The sequence below is a fragment of the Lissotriton vulgaris genome, chromosome 12 (assembly GCF_964263255.1).
Source record: "Lissotriton vulgaris chromosome 12, aLisVul1.2, whole genome shotgun sequence".
NCBI classification, from domain to species: Eukaryota; Metazoa; Chordata; class Amphibia; order Caudata; family Salamandridae; genus Lissotriton; species Lissotriton vulgaris.
Window position 1 is genome coordinate 725,190,363 of NC_141700.1, and position 16,150 is coordinate 725,206,512.

Genomic DNA, 16,150 nt, shown 5'->3' on the forward strand with positions numbered 1-16,150 from the left:
CAATTCATCTGGAAGGGTGAAATCCCCATCGGTTTCCTCCAGAAGCTGCCAATACCAGAAGGCCACCTCCTTACCACCCCTAGGTCTTTCTAGTAGCAGCTGCTCCAGGGAGCTTGATTTCCCAAATAATACATCTTTGCACCGCTGGGCTTTCCCCCAGCTTCATCATATTCCATTAAGCGATTGCTCTTCTCCCTTCTGTATTTAGTCTGTATGTTTTGTCTCATAACAATTCAATAAAAACGATATAAATATTTTAAAAACAGTGAGATGTGTTTGATATATTCTTGTATTTTTGATGTTAATGTAATTTGGGATGGAAGTGTGGTTTAGATATTGGTTGTTGAAGTAGCTGTGACAGGTTTTGTGGATGGGTTTGGGGTTGTTAGTGTTCTGACTGCAGTAGTGGTGGGTGAGTTTGTTGTGATTGTGATTAAGTGTTTTGTGACTTTTTGGTTGCTGTTACAGTTGTGGTTCTAGCTAAGGTTTCTGTTAGTGATGTGGTAGCTGAGTTATGGTTGTTGGAGTTGTTGGGATTGTGATTGGCATTAGTTGGGTTAATGTGAGACTAGGCTTTGTTGGTAGGCATAGTTATGGTAGGAGTTGTAATGGAACCTGTGGGTTTTTGGTTTAGCCCTATTCTGCATTTGGAGTGCTGAGGTGGAAGCTAAAACAGCGTTCTTTTTTGTTGGCGTAGTTTTATTAGGAGCTATGAACGGGCCTATATTTATTGGGTTTGGGCTGTAGCTGTGATTGGGGTTGTTTTGGCTGAAACCAGCATAAGGTGGTTTTGGTTGATGTAGTCATCACAGCCACGTTTTCAGTTTGAGTATGAGAAATTAGAAATTTCTGTGGTGTTCAGGGTGCTGGTGGTTGACATTTCAGCACCTTTATGTGTGCTACCTTATCTCAGGGAGCTATGTCCACAAAATGATGTAAAGTGTAGATATTATACCTCAATTCCAATATTATGGTCGAAATATGGCCTCAAAACAGCAGCAATACTCCTGAAGTTTTTATACAAGGTGATGATCTATGCTCCTTTTTAACATAATCGCCTTCCCTCTTGCACTCTGGAACTTTTGAGACATTGGATTATCATACATTGGAAATGTCAAGAGACCATTGGGATAGTATGAGAAAGTGTAGACATGCTTGTGAATGCCCATACCTGTATATATAGGAGACTGGGATATATATATATACAAGGCTGGCTTTAGCGCGATGCAACTCGTGCCACCACACTGAGCTCAGGGGAGGGGGCCGTGTATTTTGAAATGTTTTACACTGTTCAAAGCACCTGCTGCAGAGTTCCAGCAATTTGGATGCAATACTAAAAATGTCAAGATAACTCTGTTAACTGATGTGCATGCTGGAGAGAGATGGGGGTTTGTTTAGTCACAGTTTTGACTCACCATAAAGAAGTGCAGCTGGCTAGTGTGCCTGCTGAAAAGCATGTGTACCTTACAGATCACAGAATTGTATTTTATGTAGATAGGTCAGTGGGTTACTGCTTTTGTCACAGAGATCCTTTTGTTACTTACAGTTCATAAGTTACAATCCCTCATACAGCAAAGTGAGCAATGAACTGCCATCAAAGAGCTGCATGCACACTGGGAGGCACAGGTTAGAAACAACTGTTTTTTTCCTAGACTTTTATTATCCTAAGGTTCCTAAAAAAAGGTTCCTCTGCGAAGAAATATATTCTTATTAGTAAAGCCAACCCCAACCGCTGTGCTACATTTTGAATCTTGAGTTTGTGCTTCTTTAGACCAAGCACTCCTAAAATATATTGCCTACCAGTATAGATGACATGTAACATTTCCTGTACATTGAGTTACACACACGTGATTAATTTTCTCTGTATAATATGTGTGATATAACGTGCTCTGACATCATGAAAATAAATTAAATACATGTGATGGAGGGGCTATGGGGAGATGAGGGGCACTGTCGGAGGTTGGTAGTGGGGGAATCTGTAGAGAAGTAAGTTACTGGGGGGGCACCTACAACGTTTTTGCACCATGCCCACCAGTTCTAAAGCTAGTCCTGAAAGCATATCTACTATGGAGATGAAGACAAGTTTAAAAATAGGTTTACCTTTAATAATGCTAATATGGAAGCAGCAGATCCCATACAGTGTGAAAGTCCCAAACCAGCAAGCACCATCCCTAAAGCCTTATTGCAGCCAGTTAAAATGTAATGGACAGGCCAAACTTGGCAAAGTGCATCTGTTAGTCCCAAAATAGAAATTGATTTTAGGTAAAAGGTCAAGACAGGCCAAAGGTGTCCGTCACATATGATGGAGCCATTTGGCAGCCATTTCATGGAGTTACCACACCTCCCCTTGACATACAAAAGAATTATAAAGGGTTGACATTGAATGATGCTCCCAGTAAAATAATGTAATATATGGATTTTTTTCTATTTACTCAAAATGTGTTAAGATTAGAGACCAGGGGCAGCTCCTCCATTAAGGCGGAGGAGCATCGCCCCACTGCTTTCTCGCAGTGCGAGAAGTAGAAACGTAAATACCATTTTATGTTTCTGCTTCTCACACAGTGAGAAAGCACAAGGGAAGCCAGATCTGGCGGCTCAGTGGACTAATGCATCCACTGCGGGGGCCTGTGTTTCGACCTCATGGTCACAGGTTCAAATCCTGGCGGGTCCACTCATCCTTTCATCCATTTGAGGTCAAAAAAATGAGTACCATTGAGTTGGGTAACAATATACATCTGTTATTTCAGTGCCAAGATGCCCCGCTGCTGGGGTGAACATGTGCTTTACAAATACACCTGTTATGTTATGCCTGGTTCGGGCGGGTGGGCAGGTCGTGGAGGAGTGGCTTGCCAGAGGTTGTGGATCCTCACTGTTTGGTCGGCCCTCTGGTGCCGACCAAACTAGTCATGCACACTCTGTCTTTTCTCTATGTAGGCTGCATGTCGTTTTTTTCCACCTCATGCTTCTTTCATCCAATGCCACACACTGCCTGCCCATGTATCTTACTCTTTCAAGTTCTTTTGCATTCACACTTTATCACAGGATTTCCATATTTCTACTTCTCCTTCTTTCCAGAGTGTGTGTTTTTCCCTCTCTTGCTCTGGGTAAAAATCTGATGAGAGAAAAAAAGTGCAAATCCACAAAAATGAATGCCATTGAGCCCCACCTGCAACCTCAGACTAAAACTAAGCACAGAAATCTGATGTAAACTAGTGTTGTAAATTAGGCTTTTGAACAAGCAAGGTGAACAGTGAGGGCCTGAATCACAAAGGACCTTCGCAGTCTTGTCAGCGGCCCGCAGTCACGGAGGAGTCTCCTCACTCAGGACAGAATCTCCCCCAGGATTGCGGAGGCTCTTTGTGAATCAGGCCCTGAGTATTTGCAGTGTGAATGAATTTAACGGTATGTGACACAGAAAAAATGAACAAGGGTGACCATCCTAGGCTGCCATCCCTTCTGCCCCATCAGGATGTTTGCACAGAAGCTGCCCTGGATTAGGACTACTGTTGTAGGCAGAATATAGAAGTTTCTGAATGCTCTGGGCCAATCCTTTCAATTTCCTTTAGTCGATGAACCTTTGTTGTAGACTGAGAAGAAAAGGGGTTACTGGCAATTTTAAATCTCAAAAAGAGTGTGACCATTTTGACCACACATTGAAAGTCGGAGTCTGTATATTAAAGCTGAAAAAGGATTTATTACAAACTCAAAGCCAGAGTAACTTTAATCAATCACAAAAAAATACAGTAGATGACACGATTATACGGGGAAGACAAAATCAACATACAATATTGGCCCTTAGCAACAAAGAACAAATCAAAATCTCTGTGATTGCAATGCAAAAGATTGAAAATCAAATCTGGTGGGTGGATGAATGGTTTTGATCCTTAACATAAAAAATACAAGGATATACCAATCTCTCTGTAGTACTATAAAAAAAACTCTGCCAGGGTTCCAACCATATCCAAATGTTTTTTCCCCAACACCTCAATGGGGTCAGTGGCGTCACTGCTATCTGAGATGGAGCTTGCCTTTTCTAAAAAGGGAATAATGGATTTGTACAAGGAGGCCATTGCTTCTGGAGATTGTGCTAATGTTCCCCAGCGGATTCTTCTGCCTCCATAGATTGCTATTAAATCAGATAGTGGCGGGTTAATCACAGCCTGCCCTACTACCGGTTGATGCCAATCCAAGGTTACAACCAGCGGATTATGGTCACTTTCAATGCGGGTCTGGACCAAAAAATGTAAGATCCTGTGCCAGATTTCCACATTCACCTAGATATAATCAATTGTGGAGACCTGTCCATTCCTTTCAAAGGTAAAGTTCCTTGGGTTATCAGCTAACAGGCGACCGTTACATGTCCTCAGTGAATAACTGAGGCTAAATGAGGTAAACTGAAGAACGAGGGGGGTCCATACCCTTATCGGGTGAAGGTTACACATTGGAATTCCCCAGGATGAATTCTCATCGCTCGTAATAGAATAAGGTAAACCGTTAATAGGTTCAAAGTGGCAAATAAAATCTACACCAATGATAAGATAGGTTTGCTCGGGCAGCGTAGAAAGAAAAGACACCAAGGTTTCTATCATTTAACTGTACAGCCAAGATGTATACCAACCCATATACTCAGACCACCCGACGGTCTCCCCCTTGGCCCCTGAACGGCCGCTTTACAATTTGTAACAAACTCAGCTCTGTGCAAAGATTTTAAAGCCCAGGTTTCTTGGAATAAAAAGATCTCATGGATTCGCCCCAATCGGGGAGATCCATTTTAGCGTTTAAGCCAGCTATATTCCAAGACAACATCCTTAGGCCCTGTGGCACTTCTACCTTAGTACTCTGGGGAGCTATATTGGGCTCCCCTCTTTCAGATGTCACGAGCGGATTCACCTCCTCAGAACCACCGGTGGTATCAAAGGGGGCCTCAATATAACTATCAACTCTTCCTTTGGCATACCCCGCTAATGCCCAATCATTGCTTAACATCGGTAGCTGATCAGTAATCACAGATCCCTGTAACCTTTGAACTATCATAGCCTGGGACACAAAAGTAGACTCCTCCCTTCCAAGCGTGATACTATCTGAAGCCTCCTTGGTGTCATCAATGGTTCCCATGGAAATTTCTTCTATCACCAATTCACTACTCAAGACCAATAACTGATCGTGGGCCTCAGCTTCCTCACAAATAGGGTGCAAGCCTAACTGTTGGGCCGTGGGAGGTGAATGCTGGCTACTGGGGATCAGTCAATCTACCTGATCTAAAACACTAAATCTGTTACTCACAGGGAGGGCAATTGGTAGGAAGGTATCAAAATTGCAATGCCAGTTACTTACACAGATCCCATCTTTCCCATGAGTTACCCCTTCTCTCTAATAGAGGGCAAGGAGGATAAAAGTAGCTTAAAGAAAGGGTCTGTATTCCAGTTACCGCCCGCAGCTGACGCCAATCACAGATATATTTACCTGCCCGCCTGTCTCTAAAATTGATCAAAATACAATCACCCTCAATTAGTTTCTCTCTTTGTCCCACCCAACTTACTCTGCGGGCAAATAGAATTTCACTAAACACCTGTGGTGGGAGTGGTCTATTTGTATTTAACCAGTGGGTTCACTTGTTTTTTAGATCACTATACAACTCCTCTTTGCCTCGTTCCAATACGGGAACCCAAGCCAATACAACAACATATGGTAATTATGCAGGTGGTAAATCTATATGTGGCAGGCTAGGATTCTTTACACTAGAGCTGGGAGGGCATGTGCGGCAATCGCAGGCTTTATCTGTTCTCAGAGTTTTATGCGACAAGCCCCCCCCCCAGAGTAGGTGTCTTTGCTCTCGTGTTCTCATCATTTTCTACTCCACCATGTGTCACATTGCCAAGATTAGAAATGGTTCCAGCCCCAACATTCCCACGAAGTGGTGCTAATATTATATTAGATGATAATGAAGTGGATAGTAAAATAGTAGAACTAGGTGGGTTACACATCACATTTGTTGTAGTTACAGGAAACCCAGCATTTCCCCCCAACGACTTATTAATAGTACCAGAATTGGTTACAACAAGTGTTTCAAAGTGCAAACGTTTTTCCTCTATTAATGATAGTCTTTCAAGGATTGGTGAGAAAGATGAAGTAAGTAGGGCTCCCATTTTATCCCAGAATCCCTCAGCAGCAAGAGGTGGATAAACACCAACCATGTCTGAGTTTGGGGCACCCATAGGAGGAGTAAGTAACTGAGGCTCCGGTATGGATAGCATTACTGAAATCTCCGGCACACCAGTCGTATTAGTTTTATGTATCTTTGCATTTTTTTGCCTCTGGGGCCCCCACCCCACTTTCTCTTTGTTGCAGGTTCCAGCACTCGATCCATGGCTTGCGATATAGAATTACGGGCAGACCTCGTTGAAACACGGGGAAGTATACTACAAACGGTCTCATTTGTTGCTTGAGCATCAAGCGAGGGACTAGAGGGGGATTCCAATGTTAGAGAAGTATTCACTGGGTTCACTAAATTCACTGGGTCCTGCCGTGACTGGGTATTGCCTCCCACGAGGGGTAAAGTGTCGTGGCCGAATCTGTCTGTTGCTCAGGTGACCTTGCGTACATCAGCGTCCTCTCTCGTGTCCTGGCGCAGCGGCTCCCGCGAAGCGGGAGCGGCAAGAGGTGATGAAGGCTCCAAAATCAGCAGAAGCAGGCTCAGGTGTGGGCAGCAACAATAGCCCCTGGGACATGCAGTCCCTCTCGTAGTAGCGTCCTCCCTTGTGTCCTGGCGCAGCAACTAAAGAAAATAAAAATCAACCATACAGTTCTCAGAAATCTTCAATAATCAAAATAGACTTAAAATACAGTTCCTTGAAGTCGATGACTGCTTCGGGGGCTATCATGGCGTCATGAACAAGAAATACAAACAGTTATGGCTGACTGTTGGGTCGCGGGCCAGCTACGGTGTCAGGAAGACCCGCAAAACAGTACATTTAGACCTCTCACTAAGTTCCAAAGAGCCGAAGTCCGCAGGCGTCAGTTCTGGAGGTCAGTGCAGGAGTCATCTGGCCCTTGAAGTCACACCCATTACAGATCAAACTCCTCGTGGTTGAAGTTGGGAGCACCGGAATCGGCAGGCATCAGGGCTTTGGTGCGAAGTGCAGCAGTGCGGCATGCTGTGCCCCAGGTCATGGTGCAGGCAGCGGCTCGGTGACGGTCGTCCAGCGGTGTTGGTGAGACCAGGGCTGCTGTACAAAGTGGTGCAGTACTTGTCATGGTGCAGGCGGGTCACGGTGTAAGCAGCGCTGTCGTCGGCTGATGAACTGCAGTCGATGGCACCAGCGTTGGTAGGCCAATGCTGTGGTGCAGGAAGAAGATGGTGCATCAGGTAACTTTCTAGCTGGGCCCTTGAACCACGGGTCAAGCAGGGGCCTCAATGTTGGGTTTGAGTGATGTCATCGGTGATACCAGGGCGGCAGCATGAAGTGAGGTGGTGCGGAGTGCGGGCCCACAGGTCATGGTGCAAGCAGCAGCTCGGTAGCGGCATCTGGTTGCAGCGTCGGTGAGATCAGGGTTGTGGTGCAAAGTGCAGCGGTGCCCTCTGTGGCTTCAGGACAAGGAGTCAGCAGCGACCTCATTGACTACGTCTGGTTGCTTTTACTTCTGTTGCAGTACAAAAACACACCATCCCCAGTGCTGGTAACAGATGAACTTGAAGTCTTTGCTGCTCGTGAGACTTCTTGAACAGGGGACAAGCTCTACCTCAAGCCCTTGGAGAAACTCGCAGAAAGGAAGTTGCAGAAAGTTCAATCCAGTCCTTTCACTGCCCACGACAGCAGCAGCCACTGCAGGCCAACACAGAAAAGCACACAGGAAAGTGGTAGTTCCTCCTCACAGCTTCTCCAGCTCTTCTTCTTGGCAGTCTTCATGGTTCCAAAAGAGTTCTCTCTGAAGTCTTTTCTATCCCCGAGACTTCCAACAGGACACAAGCTCTACCTCAAGCCTTTGGAGAAAACTCGAACAGCAGGATGATGAAAGTTCGCTCCAGTCCTTTCCTTGCCCAAGACAGAAGTAGCAATCAGCAGGCCAACACAGCAGAGCATCCAGCAAAGTGGAAATTCCTCCTGACAGCTTTTCCAGCCCTTCGTCCTAGCACGTTCCTTAGTTCAGCAGTAATCTAAAATACTAGGGTCTGGACACCACTATTTATACAGCAAATGTCATTGTTCTCTTGGTGCAGAGAGGCTCTGTGCTCAGCCAAAACCAGTTCTGTCCTCTCTAGTACAGCTTCCTTACTGGAGGTGGAGACGGCCTGGTATAAGGCAGACAGGGCTTATTCAGGTGCAAGGGAAATCTCCTCGCACCACTCTAAATGCAGATCTGGCCTATACAGGTGCTAGTGAGAACTCCTCCCCTACTCTGAATGCAGCCCAGGTCTATTCAGCCCGGCCCTGACTCATTCAGGAAAGGCAGGACACACATCAACCCCCCCGGTGGCTGTCTGAGAGAATGCACATCTCCAGCCCCTGTCTCTCAAAAGCCAGACAGTCAATCCACAAACCAGCAGAGGCACAGAGGATGCCTAAGCAAGAAAATACCCACTTAATAAAGGTGGTACTTTCAAATACACAATATAAAAATCATCTTTATCTAAAGATACATTTTTATATTCTGACTTCAGGCATAATAAACTCTATTTTTGCATCTTGTTCCTATTGGCAGTTATACTAATAACATGTTATAAGTAAACTCCCCATTCTATCCAATGGGACAGATAGCCTGTCAACAGTGAAATTGGCAGTATTTCACTATCAGTACATGCCACACACATCAGGGCATGTTCTACCTTTAAGATACACTGAACCCTGCCCACAGGGGTCCCTTGGGCTTACCTTAGGGGTGTCTTACATGTACAAAAAAGGGAAGATTAGGGCTTGGTTAGTGGGTGCACTTGCCAGGTCGACATGGCAGTACCAAACTGCGCACAGACACTGCAGTGGCATGTCTGAGTTACATTTACAGGCTGCTCATGTGGGTGGCACAATCAGTGTTGCAGGCCCACTAGCAGCATTTGATTCACAAGCCATGTGCACACACAGTGCACTCTACTAGGGACTTACCAGTAAATCAAATATGCCAATCATGGAAACACCAATCCATCATAACAATTTAAAGGGAGAACATATGCACTTTAGCACTGATCAGCATTGGTAAAGTGTCCAGAGTCCTAAAACAAACAAAGACAGGTCAGGAAAAAATAGGGGGACGAAGCAAAAAGTTTGGGGATAACCCTGGAAAAAGGACCATTTCCAACAACTCCTCTAAATGCTTTATGTAATCGTAGTAGCTGCTCCGGCCTTCCTCCGATTCCACATGAACTCTCTTTCTCTTCGTCCATTGTCTTCCTCGTAAAACCTGTGCATACTGGCATCCTTTAAAAATCATGAATAACAATATTGCACAAAGAACGACAATCACAAAAGGTTTCAAGATGACACCTAAAAGCCTACTTCCCAAAATTGCCATATCACTTACCTATAGCAGAAAACCCACTTCCAGTGTCTTCCCAAGCACCTGTCGCTTCTCGCAAATTGAGAGTCACTATTTCTCATGGTCATACATCTGGCCCAAAGTGTCTATATATTCATAAAGCAGTCTAAAATAAAATCTTGAAGTATAATCCCCTCTGGATGCATCTGTATGTAACTCCTAAACTCCCCACTCTTACTGGCCTCTATCATTAGGATGTGATTAAGTAGGGGCAAGAGTAGGCCTAACATTGGCAGTCTTATATGTGACTGAATATAGCCCAGTGAATACAATGATTAATACAACAACTACTTCTATTAATATGCCTGTTATGATGCATCTTCACCTAGCAATATTAGTATTATTATTGGTATTGGCTTCCATTCCTACATTGTAATCTAACTCTTGGGTAGAATATAGCAGCTGCAGAGATGTGGTACTGTAATTCTGGACCCCTCCATTTCACCAGCCTCCGGGTCCAACACTCGTGTTATAAAATACCGTAGTATCATGACGAATTTGGTATCTATGAACCGGTAATGATTAGGATATCATCCCCATGCATTTGCGTCATGATTAAGCGATGCTAACACCCTCAAATCTTGATTTGCTTCACGAACCCGCAGACTCCATTTTGTAAACGGCGTCCATCTTATGGCTTGCCCTCATATAAGTCAATTGATTAAAGCCGAGCTTGATCTAAAAGGACACGTCCTTTGTAGCTGACTCCCCCATGACCTGGCCGAGCTGACTCCACTGCCTCCAGCCAAGCCTGTTCGGGCAGCTCCTCGCCCAGTGGCCGAGCCCGATATCATCAAAGCACAACATGTCAACATGTCATAAACCCTTCACTGCATACAAACCCTGTTTTCCATACACACACACACCTGTCCATGATTCGTGTTTATGACCCGTTTTATGGTGGGAGGGGGCTCGACCTTATTGGCATTTCATCGATATCTGATGGGAGTTCTGGATCTGGCGGGGTAATCCATCACCAACTGGACATCTAAAATATGTACTGACCAGCATGACTTCGCTCTTTGTATTATTGTGGAAATATTTGTATTGCCATATCGTAAACTTAAGAATTCTTGCCTGCAGCCGTTATTTATGTATATAAAAACGAACAGTCTCCTGAGAACTTACGGCCCGTGTTGTCGTACTTCTAGGACGCATGTTACTTGGTTGCAGCCAATAAACTCGATCTTTGACTTCATCTAGAAGACTCCGAGTTTCTGTAAGTCCAGAACAGGGAGAACCTAGAGGTCTTCGGGTGTGGTCCCCTGGCACCACCGGGTCTCTAAAAACCCGGCACCTCAGTTGGCGCCCAACTCGAGGCGATATCAAGCGGTGACGGTCCAAGCCAGATGTTCGTGAGGAGCTTCGTGTGAAAATTCCGGAGGACGGCCAGCCACTTCAGAGACCCCTGCATGTCGACGTGGTTCCGAAGGTCTTTGCTGCGAGGTTCCCCGCGTCCCGACGGCTACGAAGGACTGCTGCCCTGACTATCGCCCTGTTTTGGACCCAGTGATCTTTGGTAGAGCGAAACGATAGAAGAGTCTTCTAGTGACGTCACCGATCTTCAATATTCAGTTAAGTATAAGTGGAGCGTCTCCCAGTCCTTAGTTTGGTTCTTAGTTTTGGTATCCCAGAGATACGGTTTGTATTATTGGTACTTGCAAGCACCAAAACCGAGGGGTTCGTGTATTCACAATAATATCATAATTAGATAATCCCTTGAAGTTTGAAGCTAGACTAGTGAGCAAAGATGCCTGGTCTCAGCAGACTTGGAAACTTGTTTTGTCTTGGTTGTAGTAAGGACTCCCGATTAGAGGATTCGTGTCCGGTTCCTCCGATTGGAACTCCAACATATGAGTTATATATAAAGCATGGAGTAGGTCCTATTACGTATAACTAGGTATGGATAAAATACACCCGCAAGGATGGTGTTTTAAAATGGCCCCAATATGGTAGTTTTGACTCAGAAATATTAGACAACCTCGAGGTCAAATTGTTCAAGAAGAAAGCCCGGCCGGCGATGTTTGACTCTTTTCGCTTATGGCGCAAAGAAGCCAAACAGAAAGAAATAAAATTAGCAAAGAAAAATAAAAGAGGTATGTCGATGGTGCAAGCTGCCATCGCATACAGAGATAATGAGGAAGAGCAAGAAAGTGAACAAATGCTCAGAAGCAAGAAACTAGTGATAGATAAATGCTACCCGATGTTACCACAGGGGGGACAAGACTCAAAGGGAACATCCGAGAAAGATCCATTAATGTCCCATTTACTGAACTCACCACCCCCATATACATCGAGTATTGTTGGTCCCCCAAGGCGTATTGTTATACCACGCCCTAGCGCACGAAAAGCAGCTCTTGCACAAACACCAGCTCCTCTTCAGCTGGTTCCTACTTCTCCGGCGCAGCCTTCTCAAGGGCCGCCGCCTTTGCTACATACTCCTTCTACTTCTACAACATTGCCTACTGCTCCAACTATTCACTACGATACTACGTCTGCTACTGCCTCAACTTCCTCTGCTGTCGCTTCGACTTCCTCTTTACATCAGCCTGTCTTCTCTGGCGCATCTGTTTCGCCGCAAGCTTCTCCTTCTGTCAGGCAGAGAGTGGCAAGAACTGTCACTGGTCTATTCTCGCCCTTCTTTGGGTCGCCTAAAACGACCCCTAAACCAGAACGTAGACAGTTGCGCAGTCAACTACCCGACTACGAGGAAAGAGAAGTACTGAATGAGTTAGCACGCAAATGGGTTACTGATACTGTAAGATATGATCTTCAGTCTGTTATGGAAGTTTTCCGTCAGTGGGACCCATCCACTCAAAGATACGTATTTGAGGAGATGTGTGTGTGCCTCTGGGAAGATGTACGAGACAATGACCCAAGACGCAGAATGCAGGAACTAGCCCGCATGCGATTCAAATTTTACGAAGGCATGATTACAGGCACAGATGTTGAGAAAGCAATGGATTTGTTGTTATCTTATAGGAGCACAGGAAATAGCTCTAGATCGTTTGATGAGGACGATGTGTCTGGTAGGAAAAAGGCGCGACAATACCCCATGAGAGAGGTTCCTCCGGTATGGAGGGAAGGCGATGCGAACGCGCAACCGCCTGTTCCACCGCATTTCCAGCGTGTATGGGTACATGTCCCCTGGAAAAGATCCAAAGTTTTAGCACTCAAACAGACACTACCTGATCCACGTAAAAATCTAGCAGGGTATTACAAGGAATTATCACAGACTGCCAGCTCATGTATAATGAATTTAGCAGATATAGACATGTTGTTTGGGAACGTGGTTCCGCATCCCTTATGGAGTAAAATTCGTCATGCAGATCACGATCAGGAACTAGGTGACTCATGGGCTAATATCACTGCTACCGATGCTAGACAAGTTGGTGGCTCTAAACCCGAGCCTTTAATAGTAGATCTTCCAGGTAGGATTATTGCGTACATGAAAACGTTGATGCCTGAATTACGTGTAAATTGGGACAAGCTATCTGCGTGCAAGCAAAAGAAAGATGAGAATGTGTCCGACTTTTTCACGAGGTTTGAGGAGACTTTCACCGATCACAGTGGTCAGGATATGGCTACCGAGGGTGGCCAAAGATTGTTTGTAGACAAATTTGTACATAATTTGCTTCCCGAATTATGCAATAAATTGAAAGATTCAGAGAGTGCTTGGGCTGTTTCCACGTCAGCACAGATTTTAGCCACAGCCCAGTACTATGAAAATAGGCGCAAAGACGAGCTAGATAAGACAGAGAAGAAGACTAAGGACCTAAAGACTAAAGTTCTTCTCCAGCAAGCATACCCGCCTCGCACCCCTAGTCAGCCAAATTATCAGCAACCACAGCAGTATTCGAGGAACGCGCAAGGAAACGAGTTTTCCCACCAGCGTTCTCCATATGGCCCGAATCAATGTGCATATTGCAAAGAAGAGGGTCATTACAAAAGTAATTGCCAAGCTCTTGCACGACGGTTAAGCGGTGTCTCCGGAGCAGGAGGTAGAGGTGTTCAACAGGTTCCTAGAGGTTGGGGCCGTGGAAGTTTCTCCCAGAACACCACTTCTTTTCCGCCTCAGAATTCTATGAATAGCTTTGACCAACAGAACAATACATCTTCTAGGTCAGCTCAGTACTATGCAGATGACTATTACGCAGAGACTGAGAATGAGGGTAATAATTGCTAGGACAGCCATGGACAAGGAGAGGGAGTTGTTTCAGTTCCAGTAGATCAGAATGGACCTTATGTAGAGGTAATTACATCCGGAGTGTCGGAGCCATTTCTGCTGGATACTGGTGCTACAAAAAGTTCGATTATGCACTCAAAACTTCCTGGCGCACCTTTGTCTGGCGAAATGAATGTTTCAGTGGGTTTTTCTGGCGCCCCTGCTAGTAACCCGATCTCCAGTCCCATGCCCCTTTCTGTTGGCCCATGCGAATTAGAAGCACCCCTCATTCTTACCACAGGTTGTGGCGAAAATTTGTTAGGTTTGGATTTACTGAAGAGACTATATGCGACCTTGTACTGTTCTCCTTCAGGAGTACAGCTTACGCTTGGTAAAAGAGTGATTTCCCCGATGTATGTGTCAAAAGAAAGAATTCCGACTGAGTTATCATCTCTTCCAGATGTACTTTGGGCGAATGGTTCTAATGATGTGGGTCATTTGGATATAGCACCGTATGCCATAACATTGAAAACTAACGTCAGGTTGCCACGTATTCCCCAATATAAAATGTCAAAAGACTGTGAAAAGGCTTTGCTAGTAATAATATACGATCTGATTGAGAAAGACGTCATTGAAGAAACCACAGGCAACATTTGCAACAGTCCTGTCTTGCCTGTCTTAAAGCGTACCGATCCTTCACAGCCCCCTGTGTACAGATTCGTGATCGACCTAAGGGAAGTGAATAAGATCGTTGTACCGCAGTTTCCAGTCGTCCCCGACATTACTGCCTTATTGACAATGGTTCCAGCCTCAGCCAATTGGTTTTCGGTGATTGACCTGAAGAATGCTTTCTTCAGCATCCCGATTGCCGAGGAGAGCAGAGATATCTTCGGCTTCAATCTAGGAGGACGAAGTTTCCGCTTTAGACGCGCTCCTCAGGGCTACTGCGAGAGTCCATCAATATTCAGTCAGGCTCTGAAAACGCAACTCGATACGATTATTCTGCCTGGTGGCGCGACTCTGATACAGTATGTAGACGACTTACTGATCGCTGCAGATACTGAAGAGATTTGCAAACAAGCCACGTTGTCATTGTTGCGTCATTTATGTGACATGAAGCACAAAGTCTCGCTTTCCAAATTGCAATTTTGCCGACAAGAAGTAACCTACTTAGGTCACATCTTATCGAAGGAGGGAAGGAGACTGACCCCAGAAAGAATACAGGCGATTGCATAACTGAGTGTCCCAAGGACACAAAGGGAAGTGCGTGCCGTCTTGGGCATTACATCATACTGTAGACAATGGATACCGAATTTCTCACTGTTAGCTAAACCCTTGCTGGCCTTAATGCGTAAAGACACACCCAATCCTTTGCCTTGGTCTGAAGATTGTCAGGCGAGTTTCCATGAGTTGCGTGAAGCATTATGTTCGGCTCCTGTGTTAGGCAATCCCGACTACAGCAAGCCGTTTACATTATACGTCCATGAGAAGGAAGGTTGTGCATTATCAGTCCTGACACAGCACTTTGGGGACAAACAACGCCCATGTGCATACTTCACCGCGACTCTAGATCCCGTAGCTAAGGCATTACCGAGTTGTTTGAGGGCCACTGCCGCAGCGGCTGTCTGTATTCGACAGTCGGCTGGGATAGTCATGAATAATACTCTGACCATTATGGTCCCACATGCAGTAGATATCCTACTGAACAGGACGAAAACACAGCACCTAACCAGTGCTCGACTGTCCAGCTATGAATTGACCCTGTTGGCAAGCCACATTCAAATAAAGAGGTGTGATACACTCAACCCAGCTACGTTATTACCCATTCCACCAGCAGAGACAGATAAAATCGACAAACATGACTGCTGCTTTAGGACAGAAGAAGAGACAAAAGGGAGAGTAGACTTGCAGGATACTCCTTTCCGTGAATGTAATGATAATTTATGGGTTGATGGTTCATGTTTCAAGTTGCCGAATGGTGACACGACTGCAGCATATGCCGTGACAACATTACATACGATTGTAGAGACAGCTCGCATCCCCCAGAATTCTGCACAAGCGGCAGAACTAATCGCACTCACAAGAGCGTGCGTGTTGGCGAAAGGAAAACGAGTGAATGTGTACACTGATAGTCAGTACGCCTTTGGCGTCGCCCACAGTTTTGGAAGATTGTGGCGTGAACGAGGGTTCTTGACGTCACATGGTGCAAAAATACAACATGGCCAGCTAGTACACGACCTTCTCGAATCACTGACCTTGCCCCTACAGGTTGCGATTGTGAAGTGTAGCGCGCATAGGAAGATCCGAGATGATGTTGGTCGAGGGAATGCATTTGCCGATGAGGTCGCGAAAGAGACTGCAAGGAACACAATGAGTCGGATGTATGTTGTAGGTCCTGCTAGATGGACCCTTGATGTGGGTATGTGTGAGGACACCATCGAAAGCGTGAAATCTATA